General features: G+C 41.9%; 1 protein-coding gene and 1 long non-coding RNA gene across 8 annotated transcripts in view; both read left to right on the top strand.

The window, feature by feature from the left end:
* The window catches only part of LOC146641172 (uncharacterized), a 102,888-nt gene extending 95,098 nt beyond the window's left edge, over positions 1-7,790 (top strand). Inside the window, exons 2-3 of the long non-coding RNA XR_014909710.1 lie at positions 4,138-4,194; positions 5,413-7,790. This is a non-coding gene — a long non-coding RNA (uncharacterized LOC146641172). The remainder of the gene's footprint in view (positions 1-4,137; positions 4,195-5,412) is intronic.
* An 8,676-nt stretch (positions 7,791-16,466) lies between these two features.
* Positions 16,467-22,267, top strand: part of dab1a (DAB adaptor protein 1a) — an 83,248-nt gene continuing 77,447 nt past the window's right edge. For 6 of the 7 annotated variants that reach the window (XM_085398863.1, XM_085398865.1, XM_085398864.1 and 3 more), the window contains exon 1: positions 16,468-16,761. The gene's annotated coding sequence lies outside the window, so the exon portion shown is untranslated. Of the gene's footprint in view, positions 16,762-22,267 lie in introns of all 7 variants that reach the window. The other variant, XM_085398860.1, reaches the window with a different exon arrangement.

Consider the following 22,267-nt stretch of genomic DNA (forward strand, 5'->3'; position numbering starts at 1 on the left):
GCATTTGATAGTGTCCATCGAGATTCCCTGTGTAATTTTGCCCGGTCATATGGCATCCCTGAGCAGTTTGTCAAAATATTCTAAACTCTATACCTTCATTCCAGTTGCTGCATTCGCACAGAGGAGGGCTACACGGATTTCTTCACCATCGAGACCGGTGTGAGGCAAGGGTGTATCCTCTCTCCCTTCCTCTTCCTTCTTGTCATTGACTTTGTTATGCGGAGTGCCATGGACCAAGATGGCTTTGGGATACCCTGGCATCCACCAACACGCCTGAATGACCTCGACTTCGCAGACGACATCGCTTTGTTGGCCGACATCCAGAAAAACATTATTACTATGACATCATGCTTGGAGCAAGAGGCAGCCAAGGTGGGCTTACGGATCAATGGAAACAAGACCAAGGTCATGAGGATAGGTTACGTGTCGAATTGTAAAAGCGGGTGCGTTTTTTCAGCGGCTCCAGACGACCTGGTCGACCTCAAATATCAGTCTGGCGACGAAGATTCGCCTGCTCAACTCAATCTTTATACCTACCGCGATCTACGCCTGTGAGACGTGGAAAACATCAGCCAGAATCACCAAAAGACTCAATGTGGCCCAGCAGCTATGGCTAAGATGGATCCTGGGGGTCTCCTACTGCGACCATGTCACCAACGAAGAAGTACACCGTCAAACTGCCACACGTCCCCTCCAGGACATTGTGACTGAGCGGCGTGTGCGCTTTGGAGGCCATGTTCTACGTCAACCCCCACATTGACTGCCTAAGCTCGCCATCACATGGAACCCACCCCATGGAAGATGCAAACCAGGTGCCGCCAACATCAACAACCAAACGACCCTATTTAAGCAAGCACTTGGCAACAATGGGAAGGAAAAACTCCCTTTTAACAGGAAGAAACCACCATGCCGTTATCAGAGTAATTTTCTCAGGTGTTGCAAAGGTACTCAAACCACAGAAGGCATTGCATTACTGATTTAACTGGTTTGGGTCGGTTGGGGGACAGGAAAAATCGCTGCACGTAGATAAAATGTGAGAAGAACAAGTGGCGCTGCTGCATTTAGTAATAGATATGAAATGGTTAGATCATTTTACACACACACTTACACATATATACATATGGTGCACACACTGGTCGCTGTCATTGGCCACTGTTAATTTCCTGCGACGCACATCACAGCACATGAAGACAGATAAGAATAAAGGATAAGAATCTAGACAGCCTTGTACGCCATGATTAATTTATTTCATATTCTGCTTGCCTAGAATAAATGTGCAGTTAATATTTTATATTCCTATGTCTTTCCTCATGATTCCAACATGATTATGAGGGAGACACGTAGTCGGTGTGCATGTTTGGGAGGCGAGAGAGTGTGAAGGAGACAGAATGAAATCATACGTTCTGTGAATCGCATTGTTAATACTCTTTGTGTCTGTGCAGTGTTGCTAATGTGACGTTTAAGTAATTGAAATTGAAAACAAAATTAGATTGAAAGAGACAATTAAATGGGAACAGGAGATGACTGGAGTAGAAGAAGACTCTGAGGAGAGAGGGAATCACAGCATTACCATATGTAGTTCAGTGTGGGGGAGGAAACAAGTCCTGACACAGTTTTTTTTGTTTGTGCATCTAAACAATGCAAGAATAAATAGAATAAACCTATCTGTCTTTATTTTTTTCAGTTTATCAGCAAGAAAATAAACTATATAGTTTAGTATTGTAGATCATGTGAATTACTCTTTTGGCCTCAATAACGGGCTGAATGCATACATACACAGAGATAAAGAGAGAGTTACAGATTTCATATAAATTAATAATACTACCCTTGAAATTATGTTATTGTTCATAATTGAAATCTTAAAATAAGCATGCTGAGAAGTCATTGGGTATTAATAGTATAATTTGCCAGATTCACAAAGCAATTGAAGACTCAAAACGCTTCATCATTCTACACTAAAATTATATGATGGAAGTCCCACGCATGCCTCCCTTTGAAGGTGTATGTAGTAATTGTATTTCTGTGAATATACCGTATTTTTCGGACCATAAGGCGCACTGTCAATGAAGGGCTCTGTTTTCATACATAGGGCGCACCAGATTATAAGGCGCATTAGGCGAAATAAAACAGTCAGATAAATCAAACTTTACTCAACTCATTCTTCTTGCTTCCTCCACTTCCGTATCATTGTTTGATTAATTTTGAATTCTCTTGCAGCTGCTCTATTCCCATGTTGTTGCAGTATATTAATGACTAACCGTGTTTTGTGGATAGATTATCTCAGTTGTTCTCCTGACTGAAGTTTGGTCCGTTTACAGCAGCCTGCCATGCAATTGCATTTGTGCCTAACCATCGAGAACCCTCACGTTAACTTTTGTCGAGTGGACAAAAGTTAGCGTTCATCCTCCAGCTTCAGTATTTATGTTATGCTAACATAGCTGTGTCGCTAGTGATCATGTAGCACATCATTATAGACCACCTAGTCCATCTTCAGTAACCCTACAAAAGTCACTGCTGTTTGTTTTTTTTGTCTTCATTTATGTTGGAAGTGATAGCAGAGCTGTATGTTTTAATTCTTTCAAAAATCTCTCAGTCAGAACATGGTATATCATGTTTAGGTGGACACTAGCGAGCTAACTTCCTGCTAACTTCTAACTCCGTTAAATTTAATAAATTCAGTTTTCATGGATGCCTGGATGTTAAACTTAATTGTTACACCTGGTAAAGCAGCAACGCTGATCATTTTATTAAAGATGAAAGGATTTAGACAGTTTTTAACTCTCAGTGATGCCACAGTGTTCGTTTGACTTTGGGACCTGAAGCGGACAGAGTTTTGGTCCCAGATTACTCTGCGAGGCTCCTGACTACGGTAGCTGTAATGCTCCGACGATCCACCAAGCGATGCGGCTTCGTAGCTTACGAATGTCGTATTAAAACATATTTATGCACCACATAAAATCGGTTCGAGGTCAGTAAGCACAACCAGAATACATACATAAGGCGCACTGGATTATAAAGCGCACTGTCGATTTTTGAGAAAATTAAAGGATTTTAAGTACGCCCTTATACTCCGAAAAATATGGTACATACAAATGTCTCCACAGATTAATGCAGAGAAATATTTTATGGTGATGAAGTCAGCATGTTGCATTTGGACCTGCATGTCAAAAAAAAGCTGACCAGTTGACCCAGCCTCTCTTTGTGAGGGAAGTTTGGATGGAAAATCTTGATCTGAACTGGAATCATTAACCTGTGCTTCAAATCCCTGCTCTGCGCCTGTAATGATGTTGAATATTAGAGTTAAAAAAGGCATATTTCTGTATGAAAATGAATAGTCTCTTTACTGTAGACAAAGACACATGTTCCTGCCTTTTTTCCTTTACATACTCTTGTCATATGGTTGCAGTAGGAGTAAAGGAGCAAGTGGCGATAATAGGAAGTAAGAGCCATAGGCTGATGGAAAAGTTAATTAGAGGCCAGGACAGTCATCTCCACCTTCTGACCCATTTCCACCCCTCCCATCATCTCCATCTGCATCTGTCATTCACATTCCCACGACTGCTAATGAGCATATTCTGAGGCATACATTATGTCTGCAGCTGTACCTTTTTCCCGGTTTAGTGCAGCTCATCTGTTTTTTTTTTCTCCATCAGAAAGAGCGAGCTATTCGTTCCCACCATGTCTCCAATTAGAATCCCCTCAATTCATGTTTCTATCATTTCTCCCTCTTCTCTCTATCCTCTTGTTTCTCTCATCTGCCGGTGTTGGAAGCAGGTTGTAAAACAGCGTGCCTTATCCAAATGGAGACGAGCCCTGCGGTCACCGTAGTTTTGTTACTGAGGCAGAGTCACATTATTCTCTTTAGTCTGCTTGTGTGTACGCTTATGTGTGTATATGTGTGTTTTGAGGCTGTGCATGACATTAGCCTCGCAGTCACAGGTAATGATCTCATATCCCCGTTGGTGACTGGAGGCACACAAGGAGAATTATATACACACACACACTGTGAAAGGGAAAGATGTGGAAAAGAGATTGGTATTGTAATGGTACTCTAATGGGTTACCTGACAAGTGCTTTTTCTTAATGTTGTATCCCTCTCTCCCCCCTTCCTTTTTTCTCCCTCGCTCTCTTCTACAGGTGCATTTTCCCTCTTTGAGGAGCAGTGATATGGACACCAGGTGTGGTGACGCTAAGGTATGCATTCACTTCTGAGAGCACACACACTTGTGTGCTTTTAACACGTTATGAGAGGCGCTGCCCTCTCATCTTATTTGTTCAATTCTACCTTTTATTCAGAAAGTTGACCAAAAATGTGACACTTTGACAGAACGCTATGCACTGTGTAATACACTTTAGTGTCTGTGTGAATACAATACCCTGTGTGAAGCTAACAGTAGTGTAAACTCATACTAAATGCTATAGACAAATTAGTACCCCAATAAAGCATCAGACATCCATGGATGTTGTTGTCTGGACTAAATGTGGTCAGCCACTCACAGTCTTTAAAAATATGCCCCTTTGCTTTTAAATGTGGCAGTAAATGGAAAGGTGAAGAGTTTTGACAGAGACCTAAACAGAACTATAATTTTAACCATAAATTCATGCTTACACACAGTAATTTTCCATTGATTATAGGGCTGAAAGATGCCTAAATGGTACTAAGCTTTCAGAAATGGGTTAAACATTGTTTCAAAACTGAAATTTTAATATGTGTACAGATCACAACTAGTTGTTGTTTTTTATTTTGTTTGGTTGTGAATTGTTGTGATCTGATATCCACACAATGTCGGCTCCAGGTACACGTACAAATATTACTAATGGCAGCTTATCTTTTTTTCAACTATGAAAAGTACATGTAAGTGTTGTTCCCAAATGCTTAGGTGGAACAGTGGTGAACTGGTAAGCAATGTGTCATATGACATACTTGATGCCGCATGGATAAAAATCAGCCAAAGAGACGGCGAAGAACTCATGTATTTAAGAACAACGTTCCATCATTTCCCATTTTTATCTCAACTTCAATGGAATATCTTTCAATACTAAAACCAAAAAATGCTGTTTATCAAACAATTTCTGATACATGAAACTGTAAATAAACAGCACAGTGAAGGTGGTCCTCATCCTAAAACATTCCCCTCCCTCAGTACTCCACACATGCAGAGGAGTTCAACCTGGATAGCCAGCCAGCAAAATGTTAATGCGGACGGCTTTTCAATCTGTCGCGATGATGAAGTTTCAAAGTTTTTGGAAGCATAAAAATTAATAAGAAGAAGCAAAGCATAGAAGTTTTGAAATTAGGTTTTCACATGCTGTACCACACATAGGAATGTCTTTTTCTAAATATCTTTTCAGTGTCCTGCAAAAATGTCTCAATTCTTTTCACGTTTTTAACCAAATCTTTATTTTGTTTAGATGTCTGGACTGTTTTCAAGGAGCTGTTGCTGGGTTGGTGGTGGCCAATTCCCAAAAGTCTGCTGCTGCAAAAAAAAAAAAAAAAGAAAAAGGAAAAATGAATGACCCAAGAAAACCCAGAGGAAGGGGGAAAAAGTGTCATGAAGGCACCTTTTGCAAAAAATCTGAGCCTGCTTTTGAAAAATTAGTTCTGGATGCGAACATTACACTTTATACTGACCCAGGTTATTTAGCTGGTGCCAATTTGAATATAGTTTCAATCAGACAAATTATACCTGCTATTAAATTTAACATTTCTTTAGATTTGAATCCACCTGCTATCAGATTAGATGTTTTTTTTTCTCTTCTTGCAGCCTCTCACCCCCCTCAGACACACAATGATGCCCTTATATTCCTGGCTCTCAATTTTTCTATTTATACCCACTGAGATGAGCAATGAGCCCCAGGCATCCCTCACTCACTAACCAAAGTACACGTTGACTCACACTGGCACAGAAACACAATTTCTCCCTGAAACACAAGTATACACGTGTTTTGAGTTAAAGTTGAGGTGGAGGGTACAGAGTTTCATCAGCTGTGTATCTGGCCATATCTACTAAAGTAATGCAGTTAGCAATAGTGTGTAGCCTCAGAAAACACAGAGGACTGGAGTTCCTGCTGTGTCCTTGCTTTCAGCATTGTGCTTCACAGCATCAAAAGGAAAAGGCATTCTAAAGACCAATACCATTTTCTATTCTGCAATTTTTTAAACCTGCCTAGGTTTGTAAACCTAGGCAACATGAAAATGCTATAAATAAAAGAGACAAGGCAGTCTTAGCAGAGCCATCAAGAGACATAATCCTGAAACAACTTTGGGATGTGTTTTCATTACTGTCACAAAGCACAATATTTGCATTTTTTTTAATTCAACAGTGTAAGCAAATTTTATATTAATCTATAAAGTCACTTGACATTTTTTCTGAATCTGACACACAGAAAAGAGTGAGAAAGACACTGTGGGGTTAATACCAGTGCTATAAAGGAAACCTGTTCTGAAGTGTGTGTCTAGTAATTAACTTCGGCAATCAAAAAGCAATTAGCAGCAAACCATTAACCTGTTGTTTTTTTGTGACCTCAACTAAAAGGTGTGTTTATCACATTAAATACACGCCTGCATGCCTACATCTGCACATGTCCAGACATACTGGACAAGCTATCAAGCACAGAGGGAAGCAAAGAAAGCTTGAGTACTACTGTGTAACTGAACCAGTAAAAATGAATGAAGACAACATCCATGAGACTCAGCCTATTCTGCATTATTTACAATATTGAGCATGCACTAAAACTGTTGTCAGCTTGACTATCCAAACTTCACCTGTTATAATAGGATACTCACTAACAAGTGAGCATTTTAACTCTTCAGTACAGCTTGAGGTTGCAATCGTATGCCAATATAATGGTATAAAAACTGACGATTTTTTTTTTACATATATTTGCTCATTGTCAGTATTTAAAAAAGCATGTAATGTAAAAACCATAAATTAGTATTTTATATTTATCAGAAACTGCATTAAAAACACAATATCTATAAATGTGCTTTTGTTTTTGTGTGTATATTAGAAATATTTGAGATAGCAGACAGCAGTAGACACATTGCCAGTATAGGAGAATGTCTGACTAGCAGGTGCTTAATATGTTTGCTCCATATTCAGTTAGAAATCAAATAAAAGGCTTTTTCTTGAATAATTTTCATGAACACAAATAAACAGAAAAATAAACCAGAGCTGCAAAACAGTCTACAAAACTGATGGAAATTAAAGCTTCACTGACAACTTAATTCATGGACAAAACACATCAGCTCATGCTAATGTTGCTGGTAATGTTATCACCACTGCGCCTGTCACTTAAAATCCTGTTAATCTTTTCCTGCTAATAACCTTCTTTAATTACTTCCCAGGCCCAAATTATGTTCCTATTATGATACATATATACATGCATATAATATTTAAGCATGGGGTTTGTGTATTTCTGTGCTTATTTTCTAATTTTTTGAAAACTCTTATGCAGGGGTGTCAAACATAAGGCCCAGGGGCCAAAATTGGCCTGCCAAAGACTCCAATCTGGCCCACTTAACAACTTTAGAATATATGAAGTACATGAATATATGAAGTACTTTTAACTGTCTTTTCACATGTTTTGCAGCTGTTCCTATTGATAAAGCCCCCACCACCACCACCACGAGTAAAACTGGTGAATTGGTATCAATCCATAACATAACATTAGTATCACAGATATAAACTAATCTGAAAACCTGGTTTAGGGTGTCTAGACTGAAAGTAAAGTGAGTTTAGGATGGTGGTAGGGCTCATAGCTGTTATTATAGAGGGATGGGATACCCTTCCCCCCCCCCCCCCCCCCCCCCCCCCCCCCCCCTCGTTCAAGGTAGCTAGAGGGCATCTATGTGTGTAGATTCCCATGTCTGTATATGCAAATGTTTTAATGAAACATGATGAAATATGATGGAAGCTTTCAGAGGCAGAAGCCCTCAAAGTTACACATCCTGATAAAAGCATAAATGTGTGACATTTCTGCCTCACGTTGTTGTGTTTAACCCCCTGCAGGTTGGTGCACATGCACAGACGCGCTCACACACAAACCAAATCATCCCAAGTCAACTACTCGAGTCAACCTTGTTCTGGTGTTGAGAGTGCATGAGAATACATACGAGCCACTCACCCAGCTTTGAGGTCACTGCCCCAAGTGCTCAGATTACCACAGACACCACCGGTCACTTCACCTTCCACTTCTTGTCAAGCTCCTCTCTCAACCACTCTAGGGGGCATTTCCCATGTTGATACTCTGCACAGATGTTCATGTATACTATACCAGCCACTTTATTATAGCATTCCACGTATGCCTTGCCTACTCGCATCGTGCACCTTGCTGTTATGTGCTGAATTATCTTAAGGGTATCTTTGCACCGCCTGCACCTGGGGTCTTGCTTGGTGTGGTAGACCCCAGCCTCTGTTGATCTCATGCTCAGAGCTTGTTTCTATGCTGCCATGATTAGTGCCTCTGCGCTGTTTTTCGGTCCTACCAACCATTAGTAGGATATTTCTATAACAGTCAATATATATATTCCTTTCTGATCTATTTTCCATCTCAAAAAGCCATCTCTCCTCATCTCCACATGCTCCTTTCCTCCCTTCACATCTGTCAGGTGTTTGATATCCTGATACATCTGAGTTATTGAAGAGTGGCATGCTTTGATAGCTGCAGTTGAACTGTGATATTTCATCTTCAGAAGGGGTTCCAGTGTCATATCTCCATGCCATCAACCTCTGCTATCCCTCTCACTTTTTAGTTCCTTCTTTCTGACACACACACACTCGCACGCACACAACTCTGGATGTGTGGCGAAATACAGGAGAGAGTTGATGAGATAGGTCATTGTATCCTTGTGTGTACGTTTGGCTCATCACTTAATCTTGTTTTGTTGAGACCCATCTTGTGTAGATGGGTCTCTCAAATTCACCTCCAGACATATTGATGCCTTGTCAGAGGAGACTGTGTCATTCATAGGTGTCAAGTGATTGTAACAGTTTTATTGTATAGTCATGTGACCACAGTGGGCATATTTGATTGCAGTATAGAGGTACAAGACTTCGAACACATGGCTACAATTGGCTCTTTAACAAGTGAAACAACTTGTGTTCAGCAGACACACAAATAATAATCACTCAACTCCTTTTCTGTTGGGTTGGGTTATTCCATCTCGATGGTAGTGCATCTATAACTGACACCACTGACATCACATCTCTGTTGAGTTGTGATAAGATATGGTTTGACCTTCTATGCAGAAATATCCCCAGTCACAGCTTATGTTTAACCCTGAATCTGAATTATAGCAGGTCAACATGTTAGAGGCCTCAAGGTTCTACCCAAGCTTTTGCTGAACTGACTGTCCATAGTACCACTGTACTGTGTAGCGTTTACATCAGTTCAGCTCTGCAGAACTATGCTCAGGCAATTAGAGAGCTGCTTTTGTTGCCTTTAACGAGTTTGACCAGTTTTGCTGATAATATGCACAAATTTCCATTCTTTCTGCGCTTCTTTTTTTCTTTCCCTTTTTATTTTTGGTCTCTGTCCCTATTTTTCTTTTTTCCTCTCCTATCTCTTTCTTTGTCCCCTTGCTGAATATGTGTGAATTAGAGAAATCCTAATCCTCTGAAATAAATATTCTTTTTGAACAGTACACTGGAGCTGACTGTCAGATTATATCCATCTGGACATTCCCATGGATTACCCTAAAAGAGTTGTATGTGTCCACGGGAATGAATGGTTATGTGTGTGTGCGTGAGTATGTGACAGGTGTTAGTGGAAGGTGAGAAAGCTATCTACTGATTTAGCAACATCCAGTGCTTGGCTGTAGCACGGTACACTACAAGTCAAATGAATTTAGAATACAAAATATGAGTCAAAGTTACAATCTAAATATCTAGTAATTAACAGACAGTTACATTCTTCAATCAACAGAGTACATGAAGTTATTACTTTTTAAAGCCTGCTGTCATCATAAAGAATACTTATAGTTTAGTTGAATGCAGGTCTAATTATCTATTGCTACTGCACCTACTTATACTGCGTACTAGTGACATGCAGTGACTTTTGCAAGCTGAAAGAAATACTGTTCCCCAACTGTTTGACAAAATATACTGTACCAGATTAAAAAAAAATATGTTGCCTTTCTTTTGTTCTTCTATATAAGCTGTGATGAGTTTGAAAGGTGAAGCCAGTTAGGAGGTACCTTAAACCTGTATTCTGTTCAATGGCCAGTAACCTTTTGATATTTTTATTTTAAGATTAATTTTTGTAATGCAGCAAAGTGAAAGCAAAATATTCTGTGGAACTATAAATTTAGTTTAATTCTTATCTGGTCTGCTGGTTTTTATGGGAACTTGGTGCTACGTAAACGCTAATCAAAACATCGTCATTAGATAAACTCTTTTTCTGGCATCAGTGTAGTACAAATTTCAAAGCGTTAAATATGTTGTTCACTTTGAGCAATCTGACTCAATACATTAAAGATAGCATTTAAATGAATATATTCTGCAATATGTACTGAAATACATTTTAAAGTAACACTCCCAGCACTTCCCACATGAGGAATTATCTGTTCAACCAAGCTGAGACAGACGGACAGAGACTGAGAGCAGAGAAAGGTAAGCGAGAGAAGAGATACTGAGGGAGGATGATACGGCAAAACGGGCAGAGATACTGAAGTGTGGGAAGGAGATAGAGAGGAGGGCTCTGCATAGATAGAGAGAGCTGACTACAGTTAGCACAAGGAGCGAAAGGATGATGTTAGGAGAGAGTGGTGAGGCACTGCATGAGGTTATATGATGGGGTGAAAAGTTTAGGGAGAAATGTGAGGTGGAGAAGGAGTATTTATTATTCAAATGAGGTTTAGAAGCACAGGAGTAGATTTATGAACAATATAAATATGTCCCTGTGAACTTCATGAGAGCTACTAACATTTTACCCATTTTATAACCACAGAGCTTGCACGATATTCAGTCACTCAGCATCACATTGTCACTCCTGGTCAAATGTCAGTATCTCTTGGCTTGAAGATCTAACCAGTAATCATAGAAAGAACATGAAGGATTGATAGTAATGAGACAACAAAATATACGACAAAAAACCCCAAAATCAAAACACAGGGCGTCGCGTTCATGGGGATGTGTTACTTGAGGTTTCTGTGAGATGATGAAATACGATTGACATCCCTTTTAGAAGCTAAAACTTGCGCAGTGGCTATAAAAAAACAATTGTGGATGGTGATAACATTTATATTTCATGGCAATAGCCAAAAATAGAATCCAAGTATTGTACCAGGAATATGCATTTTAATATATCCATGTTTTTTTCTTCTTTTAGGAGACTCTTCTGTTACCATCATATCTGTACCTTTGTTCTGGCCTAATTTAGATTATTAATGCTAGTCTCTGCTAGTCTCACACTAGTCTGAACACATCTTAAGTAATGGCTGTAGTTATACTTTGAGAGTAATCCAATCGTTCTTTGTTGATCTAACAGATAAAGCAGTCCTCTCTATTTCTTCACTTTCTCAAACAGTTAGATCCAAAAATATTAGAATAGATTTTTCTTTATCTGAGGAGACCATTAATTTGCATGTTTTGAAGAAAACTTTGAAATAATCCAAAAAGATATAGAATTTATTGCACTTAAATAAATATATGTGTTAGTATATGTGTAAATCTATGTGTAGGCATCGGTGGGGTATATATCTCTTTTCAAAGGAACAGTGATATTAAGAACTAAAGGAAGAAGAGTGAAGAAGTCTGAAGCTAAATTGTTATTCTAAGCAAAAAGAACTTTTTCTGCATCTGATCCCGGCCAGACTGAAGTTTTCTAAGGGGTATGCGTCTGGGTGAAAAAACACTTTGTGAAAACTGCACCAGTTCTATCCGAAGCACAGTCAAGCAAACCACGTTACCCACAATATCATGTGTATAAGCCTTTTGCAGAGATAGAAAAGCACATTTGAAAGTCCTGTAAAGAGAAGACTACTCAGTAATGATTTCCTGGGATAAGCAGCAGTCGCTAAAGTCCTTCTCAGGAGGTGAAACAAAGGCCAAACCCTATTTAACTGTTCTAGTGAGAGTAGATAATTGGAAAAGTTTGTTAATGAATTGGAACAGAAGGGTACAGCAATGGAAGGCTTTCTTTACAGAGATTAACAGGAGAAACAATGATGCTGCAAGATACACTATGTGAGAAAAATATCGGTCCACACCTTTTAATCTTTGAGTTGAGGGGCTTTCAATCCAATGGCCACAGATGTATAAAATTAAGCACCTAGCCATGCAGTCTGCTCTGACAACCATAGTGACTGGGTTGTTCAAAAGAGCTTATTGAATCTGAATGTGGTACTGTAAGAGGATGTCACTGCTGCACGTCTTCCCTTCCAGATATTCCTCGAGTGGCTGTAAGTGGTATTATAGCAAAGTGGAATTGTTTAGGAACCACAGCAACTCAACCACAAAGTGATAGAACATATAAAATTACAGAGGAGGGCTGCTGACTGCTGAGGCACACGATGCGTAAAAGTCGCCAACACTTTTTTTTTTTTTTTCTTGCCTGTCCCGTTTGGCTCTTTTGCCATCAGAATTATTGTCTAAAGGCAAAGAAAGATGCCCAACGGATTTACTTTACCAAATTGACCATCCCAGCCTTGCCATAATGGTCCATTTGATTCACCTTTTATTGTTTATTTTATTTTCACTTGCTGAATACGGGACAGACTTGACTGGAGGAAAGAAGGGGAGAAAGAAAGAGGGAAAGAGAAACAGCTGAGAAGAGGGACGGGGGAGAAGGGCAAAAAACAAAAACCAACAGAATGGGCAGCAAAAAAAAAAAAAAAAGCATATATCGATCACCTGGATCACCTGTTGAGAAAGAAAAAGGAAAACAAGCAGAAGAGCAGAAGAGAACAAGAGTAATAGAATAAACAACATCACAATGATATATGGGAATATGACAGTAAATACTAAATATTAAACATTATTGTGCAGCACATAAGATCAACAGAACACAGTGTGCTTTGAGGTAGGAGCAAAAAAGGGTGTAGTTTGTGGGTGTGATCACCCGTGTGTACACCTGTGAGCATGGACGCGCTTGTTTTTTTAAAAGGTTCCTTCATGTAATGATCTGCTAGAGGGTGTGGGGGGGCCACTGCCCCGTCCTCCAGGGCATGAAGCAGGTATGGAGGAGATCAAAACTCCAGACATCCAGAGGCCCCCAGAACACAAGAGACCAAGGAAGACCAACAGAGGGGCAGCCGCGCCACTGTCCCAGAAAGAGCTGAGGAGAGTCCCAGATGAGGGCTCACTCAGCAGCCGCGGAGCAGAAGCCAGGGGCAGTTGCAGTGACGCGCCCGTGAGCTCCGCCGGCAGCCAGCTGTGCCTGAGTGACCGAGCCCCAGGCCGAGAGGCCGGGGGCACCCCACCTCCGAAGTGGCCCGAGCGAGCCCCAGGCTCCAGGCCCCGATAAGCGGCCGCCAAGGAGTGAGCCGGTGTGTACCTGGACGCCCATCCCCAGACACAAAGAACCACCAACGCACCGATGTCTGAGGGAGTCTGCCACTGGCAGGGGAAGTGATGGTGGGGGGAGATAGGCCTCCAAACCTTGGAGGGCCTGAGATGTCCCCAGAGAGGTGGCGCCTGACACCCAACCTGACATATAGACACAGACATACAGGCACACACAGATACAAACATCCATTCCCACCCTCATGCTCTCATATGCACTTACTCCACACTCAACCAACATGGAGACAGACATAAAGAGACACTGTACACACAATCACACTCCCCAAGCGTACTCTACGAACCGGGTCTAGGTACCCTTGCCCCTGGAGGGGGGAACTGCACCCAGACCCAGGTGGTGTTACCCTTTTCCCTGCGGTAGGGAGAGGCAGACCGCCCCGACTCCGCAGCAGCAGGGAGGCCCCACACTCCAGACCGCAGTCGGACGGCCAACTCCTCCTAGCCCCCCCGCTCCAACAGGTCGCAGAGAACGGGGGTGAGAGAAGACTCCAAACCTCTCTCCACCCGTTCAATGTAGTGTTGATGCATGTGTGTTCTAAGGTGCATTTAAAACCCAGGAGGGCATGGAGCTACCTGCCAGAGAGCAGCAGGTAAGCGCATGGTCCCTCCTGCTAGCCCTCAATGTCTACGTGTATTTAAAATTGAGAGGTGGGCAACGACGCCAGGGGTGGGGTGTACACCCTGATGGTAACTCGGATTCCGTGTATCGTGCCCACCCCCAAGATCCTATATGTATGTGTAATGAGAGTGTGAGTAATGTGAATGTCTAAATTGTGGGATAAAATTGAGGCAGAGGCAGCCAGAAGGGGACGGGGGGGTAGCCTCCTCTGCACCCTGGTGACATACCCCTACTCCAAGGCCCTGCATGTGTGGGTGGTTGTGGTGGAGCGGGAAGAGGGAGGCAGCTGGAGATGGGGAGGGAAGGAAGGGAGGGGCAAGTGACCCCTCCCTGGGGCCAGCTCCCCCGCTGACCCCAGTAGGCACCCCCATACTCCGCGACCCGCCAGGGGAAGGGGGCCCAGGCCCATTCAGACCGGGGCCCAGTGCAGCGCCTCCCGGCCCCACAGAGCCCGGGACAGTCCACCCAACCCCACCACAGAGAAAACTGAACCCACCCCATCATCCACTCATCTTCCAGACTACATAAGACAATAGACGCCCAGGCTGAGATCTTCCTCCACCTCTCCTGTATCTCCCCTTCCTGCAGAGAGAGTTCCTGAAGAGAGGAAAGCTCCTGCAAGATGTGACAATCTCCCCCACCAGTTGAAGAGCCCCCCAGGTGGCTCGACGCACCGGCGGCACCCTGCGCCAGGGCTGGGCCCCCATGCACCCACCCGCCCACAACCCCGGCAACACACCAACCAGGACCCAAGCCCCCGAGGCCCGGCCAGTCGCCAACACTTTGATGACTTTTGAGTTCCAAAAGTCTCATAGCGTTAACATCAACACAGAAATTGGGCACCGTGAGCTTCGTCGCATGGGTGTCCATGTCTAAGCATGCTGTTGGAAACATTCACCTTCACTGGATGGATTACATTCTGAGTGAGTGAATGCTCTGCCATTTGCTTTGTTTCTATGTGATGTAGGTTCATATTTATGCTGAGCATCATGGAACTGGCAGTCTCCTGATCATTCTCTGAACTGGGTTACTTTGATAAAAGCTAGCATTATTTGTATTGCAAGAATGTTTTCGAAACATGGCAAGATCATGCTACGCATGACGTATGAAGTGGCAAAAACTAATGCTAAGATGTTCTGAAATTAATTTGTCTGGAAAAAATACTTTTAGACCTTTTTGTTTATTCCTAAGTAGTATTTTTAACATATTCCACACTATGCTCGTGTCATACTCTTACATTAAAATAAAAACCTCTCTCTTTGTTTGAACACGGAAGAGATTTTAGGTGGAGGAGTGCCGAGTGTCTTCCAGTGTTTGCAGAGATCAGAGGAATCGTGTCCGTGCTGAAGCTCCCAAACTCCCCACAGAAGCGCAACACATTTGAGAGTAGGGGATGATGATTTAAGGCCAGAGACTGGGGGAGAAAGAGAGAAGATGAGGTGCAGGAATAAAAAAGTAAAAGGGAAGGATTAAATGAGGACAGGCTTCACAAGATTAAGGCTTATGGGAGACTGGAGGAAAATCATGCAGCTGAAAAATATGATTCAGTCAGCTCAGTATAGTTGCATCACTCTTATAATTACATTTTTTTTGTCATTCTTATACTAATTAATCAACAACATTAAGGAAGATGTATTTTCTGTCTTTAGGACACTTTTCTTTCATTTCTTCAAAACTTTGAACTTGAACTTGAAAACTTTAAGTGTGTGCTCCCACTCTCTGAGCAGGAAGGTTAGACACCATGGTGAATCTGCCAAGTGCATGACTCAGAAATGATTTGGGCTGCATGACTTAACTGTGGGTGGTTAACCAATCAATAGTCTGTACTGAATGACTGGGTGATGACTGGCTGGTGCATTCATGTTTCGGTGAGTGGGTTTTGTATGCCAGCAATACTTGGTGTGCAGAAAAAGAGTTGATGTGTGATGATGGTGAATTTTGGACAGTACAGTCATCTTAAAACTTGCCTCTAAGCTACATCCAGTGCTGTCTGTTCCAACAGTGATGCAGCCTCTCCATTCACAAGGACTTTGTTTCCACGTGTCTTCATTTTAAACCTAAATCCACCAGTAAGCTCCTCCTCCACACTCATCCACTTTTTTTTCTTTCTTTTTTTGTGGTCATTATAGTTCTGTAATAGACATTTTTAAATCCTTCACCATCACCCAGTGCTTCTCTTTTTCTCCTCTTCACTCCTACCTCCCATCTCCCCTTACTCCTTGAAAGCTGGAAATCAGGACAGTTCAGCAGCGGAGGGGTTAAGATGAACCCAGCCTTGTGATTGGCTGCAGGCCGGCGGTCTGAACCAGCCTACAGATAGAGGTAACCAGGCAACCTCAGAGAGAGAGAGGGAGAGGAAAGAAGAGGGGGGCATAGGACCGAGGAGCGGAGAAAAAAAAGCGCTGAAAGAAGCCTGGCATAGTTTTGTAAGGATTGTGGGAAAAGATGTAAGGAAGCTCGCACGCGCTCTCTCCGGCATGGAAAACTGGATTACTCTCCCTGCTGAAACACACTGTGGATGTCTGAATAAACCAGGAGGGGATTCACGGGAATGAATGGAGACTAAAGCCTTTTCTGAAAATGGGAACTAACAGTGCTCTTTTTCGCAGTAGTGCAAAGGTAAGTGCGTCAATGCAAACAGCCCGAATGGAAACGAACAGAACAAGTGGCAAATTTCGTCCTGTGCGTAAGGTCCTGCCAGCGTGTACTTTTTAGATCGCTGTGTGATAGTTGAATGTGATCAGAAGCCTGTGGATTCTGTGTGCTCTGCCACTGACACTGCAATGAATTATCTATTGCTGCTGCTGCTGGTGGTGCATCGGGATTTTAGCACATGTATGTATGTGTGTGTTTGTGTGTGTGTGGATTGAAGCTTGTGGGGGGAGTGACCCTCTCAGAGAAATAGTAGAGGGAGGCTGTGTGTGTGCTGTAAAGCGGGAGGGAAGACAGCGGTTTGGTGCATTTGGCGTGTGTAGTTTTACGGGGCGTCCCCACACTCGGAGATTCCGCAACAGATTTACGCGCTTAACGACTATAAAGTGTCGAAACCATAAGTTTTATTCCTTTCTCTCTCTGAAACACACGTGTTTCCTACCCCACTTGGGCAAAATTTGACATAGGAGTGCCCTGACTTTATAGTTACCGTATTATACTTTGTGGGATTTTTCTTGAAGATAGCTTTTTTACGTGTCTTTTGTGACCTTACTGTGATTGAGCTTTTTTTTTTTTTTTAAATAAACAAGTTTATAAAAAAAAAACTTTTTAATTCTCTTTTGTGTATGGAGGTCTTCTGATGTATTGGCGTTTGTCCACGTTTTAGAGGGCTGTCTCACAATAGAAGGGGTATGAAATGTACTGAAACGCAAAACATGATGAGATTCTGTTGATGAAGTGAAAGTGTAGAAATCCATGCAATGGTGTGTGAGCTACAGATGGTCCTCAATCACTAGGTTTTGGTTGATAGGGTAAGAGAGAGGGCGACAGATCCAGGGGAGGAGAGTTGAATGGGCAACCCGGTCAGGTTGCTTTGGGGGGGCCCAGGATCCGCTGCAGCTAAAAGCCGCATTAATCATGAAACCGTGGCGCTCTGCAGACCCTCACTCTCTTCTCTCTCCCTGTCTGGCGCACAAGCTGCATCAGCTTTATATACATCGTAGTGTATTGCTTTGATGTAGTTCGTGTAACTGGTTTATGCCATTGTGAATACTTGTTTTATACCCATGTTTCAGATTATATTTTTCTTGCGATACAGTCATTAGGGATATGGTAATATCAGTGCGTCATGGTTGGTCCAACCCAAGCCCATCTCCGTGTATATGTTTACCCAACAACTGCTCTTTTATTGTCAGGTGCTGTCAGTTTACTTGAGTATTTTGAATTTATGGTGCTCTGCTGTACTGCATTTCAGATGGAAACACTTCACCTATTATGCCACTCCTGATACCTGTTGTTAGTTCACAGATAAAATGCCCACACCAGACCAGTGCCAATTTTTAAATAAAACTTGCGACATGCTACTTTTAGCTCTAAACGTTTGAGTGACAGACTATTTTACTGGAGTTACTCGATTTGAGTAAAGGATTTGGATACTTTTTCCTCTTCTGCCAAACAGACCTACTTCTGCCTGTATAGACCCAGCTGGCGACTCCAGGTTGTCATAGAAACCCTCAGAGTATTGTGAGGAAACTCAAAGAAAACACTGTTGAAGGCTCTCTTTCTTCCTCTTTCAATTCTCAGCTCCGTCTGTCCCATGTACAGCCTCCCTTTTGCCTATTCTCAGTCACTTTTCAGAACCCAGGCTGCGTCCTGCAATTTTAGTTTTTATGTGTACTCGATAATGGTAGACAACGCTCCTGAATGAATGTTGGACTAAATCTTAAAGAGAAAAGGGTTCTCTAAGTTTATGTAGTCTTGAAGTCATGAAATCTTTGGAAGCTGGAGCTTACTGTTCTGTTCCTAAAGCGTCTCACTGCCTTTGTAAAAGCTGGCTTGTAGCTGATTTTGTATCTCAGTTGGAAAACCTTCTTTTCACCCCATTGTTTTGTGATCTACAGAAACTTTAGCGACACCATGTAAATCACTGCATAAAATCACAAACTGTCGGAAAATAAAGCACCATCTAAAAAGGATTGCAATGAGCTCAAGGTCTTGCTTTAACTGTGCATCGTGTGAAGTTTAAATGGTACGACTGCTATCACAGAGAAATGTTGAGGCCTTTGTGTAGACCTGGCTGTTTGCTGATCACTGAGCTTTAGTTCAAGTACAACTTAATTTGCTTTTAGCTGCAGGCGGGTAGACCACAAAGTTTTTGTGTTGGCCAAAAAATAATACATAGTGAGGTATTTTTTAATTAGTTATGTTTCACATTATTATACTGAAGCACCATCATGAGAGGTGAAAGGAGTAAAGGTAATATAGCATACAGTATGTTAGTCCATTTGTTCTTTGTAATGAACAGAGCTTGACTTATAATTCACGTTGTTGCCTTTTTTGCTGAGGCACCCCAGTGACACTTGTTGCTATGGATACAATTCAACATCACAATAAAGTGACAGCCTATTCAAGTTACCTGCTGGATGTGACAGAGGCTGTGTGTGTCTCAGTGGCATTTCGTTAAATTAGCTGTGGCGAAAACAATGAGCTGGCAGCTGCAGTGGAATTATACTTGTGCATGTAGATAACTAACATTCATCAAGTTCCCTGCCTTCATTATTTTCTTTTCCTGTTTGACCTGGAAACTTGAGGGGAGTGTCTCCCCCCCCCCCAGCTTTATATCTTATGTCACAACACAAAATAATTCCCAATTCTATATTGTCTTTAGGACTAGTTCATACTCAGGTTTAGTTACTCTTGGGTCTATTTTGAACCAGTATGTTTAAAAAGGGACAGTTTCATTAGAATTTAAGATTGTGTAGTAGTAAAATTAATATGCATGTACTAGTTTGGTCTGCTTCCTAGGTAGATATCCCAAAAATAAATATATTATTCAGTTCAAAGGTGAAATTGTGTAAATGAAATTTGTGTTTGACCTTTCCCAAAGCAATGCCAGCTTTTACACACAGCTCTTCTTCAAGTCTTTTTGTCTATTGCCAAAGGAAACAGTTTTCCTTTGATAGCTTTTAGACTCTCTAAAACACCCCAGATGGGACTTACACAGTCTCTCTCTTAGGAAGCCACTGCCTTTCAATTAATGCATTACGGTCACTGGAGCTTTTCCACCTGTAGAACTGTAAATTAAGTCAAGTTCATTGGAGTATCTCAGTGCCGAAAGCCGGGTTTGATTTCCTTACACTATAAGCTTCTAATATTATGTTTGAAAGAACTTTAAGACGAACTCCTCCCTTTTTCTTAGATTTAAACCGTTGTCAAAGGTATAATCTTAAATAAAATAAAACCCTGCTCATTCTTATATTTACTTTTCTGTGGTATATTAAACAGGTGGCAACATGTTAAGTAAGGGTATTTTTTCAGTAGGGCTTCCACTGTTTCACATGGAGGGAGGGGGGAGAATTGAGTGGCTCTTGGCTGGGTGCCCTTCTCATTGATCCACTTTCTGCATGTGTGTGTGTGTGTGATCGCAGTCTCATATAATTAGCATTGAGAATATCTTTACAGCCCACTGGGACTCTATGTGTACGTATGTACCCTATTTCTTGCCATTTATTAACTATGAAGAAAACTGAGAGTGTGTTTGTGTCTGACAAATCAATATCCACCCAGACAAACACATTTTTAAGCCGTATGTGCACAAAGCTGTCATTACCACCAATCATGACTACCTTTTGAACACAAACAGCCACACTAAAGCACATTACACGCATGCACACCCCCACAGAGGGCCTGTGAGTGAGCAGGGCAGTCCATCCAGAGGTTCAGATTAAGCTGCCAACTAATCTGCCTCTGCAGTCTGTAATCTTCTTAAAACACTCGCAATCTGTCCACAGCACTGGGATTAGCATCTGCAGAGACAACAATGCACTTTCACTGTCCTTATATTTGACCACAAAAAGACTGCTTTATGGGTTTAGCATCCTCTGCTTTGCTCTGAAATGGGATCAGTAGGAAAAAAGAATGCTGTCTGTTATTTCCGCTTTTTACTTGTATGGGTTGGATCGTACCTGTTACAGGTCAGTTGGGATAATGCATATCTGTAGGCTTAGAGGTTTTTTCACACCAATAGCTTGCTGTGGGGAAACAAAGACACATTTTCTTTGTAAAACTGACCTGTTTTAAAGTGCACAAGGAAAGTTTGTAGTCCAGGATGAACCACAGAGTCACTCCTACAGACCAACAAAACATATTCTGCTTCAAAAAAACTGAACAACCATGCTATTAACCTTTTTGGTGAATCTTATCAAGTCCTTTTTAACCCTTTCTTTATCATTACTTCGTCCTTTCTTAATCTGTTTTTGATTTTGCATCCCTGCCCTGTTCAGGGTCTACCCTATCTCTCAGTCTGTATTTCATTATTTCTCCTTCCCTCTCTCTCCCTCCATCATTCTCTTTCTGTAGCATAGCTTCAGGGATCCTCTTGTTTCAGATAAGATGCTGATTATGGAACTAAGGCTCCGGAGTTCCTCTTTTTTCCCTGCTTACATTCACATCGACATTAGCATTTCTCAGCATCATTATCACATTGAATCCCCCCCCCCCCCCCCGTCCCGTCCTTGATTTACACATCGGTCCTCCTTTTCTTTTTCCAGCGAGTGCCACTTTGGGGTAAAATCACAAAGGTGTTCACGTTGTTAATGAGTTTTAACAGCAAACAAAAGCACTTTATAGGAGGCATTTTCAGGAGGTGAAGACACATACACATGGGGGCGCGGGCACACACACAGACTGAAGTCACAGCACATTAACACTTCAATTAATTCAGCGCCTTACATTCTAATTTCCACAGAAGTCAAGATCCCTGACCACCCCCTTCCCTCAAACCCCCCCCACACACACACACACACACACACACACACACACACACACACACACACACACGCACACACAGCAGTGATGTACGGTGCTCTATGCCTCAGCAGACCCCAGCAGTATTACATGCGCCTTATGACATTTTAGGTGCTGGAGAGAGCACAACAAACAAAGCATCGCAAATTACATTTTAATTTGCGATGCTTTACCTTTTACTCAGGCATATACAAAGGAGCAGAGATGCCTCGTTTTGTACAATATTCTTTATTCAAAGAATACAATAGATAATGAATGCGTCTATGGTGTGAAGGGAGCATGGGAGTGGGCCCTTAGATTTGCTGAGGGGGGTTGCAAGTGACTCTTCCCTGTGGATCGGCTCCACTGACTTCCACACTCACTGGGAGACTGCAACAAAGTTAGAGAAAGAAATAGACAAAGACAGGAGTGGAAAGATGTTTTCCTCAGAGGATTGCCTCTTTGTATTTCTCCTCCTATTTCTTTCTCTCTTTTCCCTTCTCATGATTTCTCTCCATCTGCGCTTTTCTGTTGCTGCTCACTAATGAATTTTTAACCGTCCCATGATTCTCTTCTTTGTTTCTCTCTTACTGTTGGTGTTTGTAAAGATTAGGCGTAATTCAATATCCATCATCATACACCGTCTCCTCCATGAAATTCACAGTGATGTTTCATAGCATGTTTACTT

This window comes from Rhamphochromis longiceps, linkage group LG23, assembly GCF_057381845.1.
Source record: "Rhamphochromis longiceps isolate RC_006_pf linkage group LG23, R_longiceps_female_GT1.1, whole genome shotgun sequence".
Taxonomy (NCBI): domain Eukaryota; kingdom Metazoa; phylum Chordata; class Actinopteri; order Cichliformes; family Cichlidae; genus Rhamphochromis; species Rhamphochromis longiceps.